Here is a 1,820-nt window from a genome sequence, read left to right as displayed (position 1 = left end):
GGTCTCCCATCCAAGGACTCACCAGGCCCGACCCTGCTTAGCTTCCGAGATCAGACGAGATCGGGCGTGTTCAGGGGGATGTGGCTGAAGATGATAAACATTTGTATAAGTAGAAAACATATAGCTTTAAATGTTATAATGTACTAAATTTAAAATAAAAGATGAGTTTCGAATATGTTTCATGTCCGTTTAAATGACTTGCTTTGTGACTCGGGTTATTAATTGAGATGGAGGATCGGGATGAGAACAGTAAAAATTAAAAGCGCTGAATTCGTCATATTGTGAAGTTCTTAATTTTATTTGATTCGACCTCTATTAATTTTCCAGTTTTGGTCAATAATTAGATAAGTATGAGTTTCACGCTTCTTTACACATCTACTGCTTATAGTTATTGTTCAAACCTCGTAGAAATTACAAGCCGTCTAGAGAGCAAGAGTCAGATGAGAAACGATAAACAAACAGAAAACCACGTGACGGGTGTGGACCAGGCGCCACCGTGCGGGCGGCAAAGCTGAAGCCCGGCCGTGAGCTCGGAGCTGATGTTTGGGGGCTGGGGTCACGCCGCCACGCAACGCTACGCAAGGGCGGACGACACGACCGTGGCCGTGGACGCACCTGGGAAACCGAGAGGAGGGGACCTGCCGACGGTGCCGAAAGGCCGAGCGGAGCCTGTGCTTTGGGGTTGCGGCCGGTGTACACGCGGCCGTGCGAACGTCACGCCAGAGGACACGCAAGAGGAACGCACCTCTGTGTCTCCCGCTTATCTTTCCGGCTGGCGTGTGGCTCTCTGTGCTGTTTGTATAAACAATTCAGGTCACAGGGTTGCTACTTCCCATGCTCTTTCTCATGTGAGTTAAAGAAAAGAAACTCTTGTGAGAATGTTTGCCGAGGGGCCTCCCATCCCAGGCAGCTGACAGAGGTCTGGCAGGAGGCTCTTCCTGGGGCAGCAGGGCAGTGTGTTGGGGGGTACCCAGCGTGCGTGGGGGTGGGAGGGGCGCTCACCCCTTCCCTGTCTCCTGCTCGCAGCTCCGACCCTGCTGCCCAGCCCGGTGGGGCCGAGTGTGCCTCTCGGCCACTCCGCAGCCCCTTTCTCCTCCGACACCCTGCACACATCGGGGTTTGAACGTGGGACAGCTCTGCTCATGCTCCGCCGCTGGTTAGACCAGGTCCCCTGTGTCATCGGGATGGAGACCCCGAGCCTCTAAATAACGATGTCAATCAGCGCCAGGTGGGGGCCGACGAGTGGACATCCTGGCGACCACCTGGAGGGAAGTCTCCACCTGTTCCCAGCTCTCACTTTCGGCCTGTGCCCGAGATGGGGACACTGCACGCCCAGGCCCTGCTCTTGCCCTCTTCTCCATCCTCCGACCGCCGCTTGGCGGCTCTGCCCGGCGTCCGGCCTGGGACTGAGCTCTTGCCCCCTCGGGCTCCAGGATGGGGAGTGTTCTCCACATCCTTGCGGAGCGCACTCAGAATGAAACATTTCCCTCTTTCTTCGAGGATGAGCTTCACCTCTTTCTATTGATTTTTTTTCCCCTTTTATTCCCATTTCTCCTCCCTCCCCCTCAATATCCAGGTCATCAAGATTTCAGGCCACATTTATGTAACTGCAGAGAAAACTATGCCCTAAGACGCTCACTGCAGATCGCAGGTGATGCTTCTGAAACTGGGAATTGCCCCACCCAGTCTTGGGAGGTGGGGCGGGCTGAGGCCACATGACACCTGGAAGAGCCATGTCTCACCCTGGTGGCTGTGGGCCTCTGGCCGCACGGCCGTGTGTGTGTGTGTGGTGTGTGTGTGTGGGGTGTGTGTGTGTGTGG

Source organism: Pteropus vampyrus, unplaced genomic scaffold, assembly GCF_000151845.1.
Source record: "Pteropus vampyrus isolate Shadow unplaced genomic scaffold, Pvam_2.0 Scaffold364, whole genome shotgun sequence".
NCBI classification, from domain to species: Eukaryota; Metazoa; Chordata; class Mammalia; order Chiroptera; family Pteropodidae; genus Pteropus; species Pteropus vampyrus.
This window is presented reverse-complemented; position numbering follows the sequence as displayed.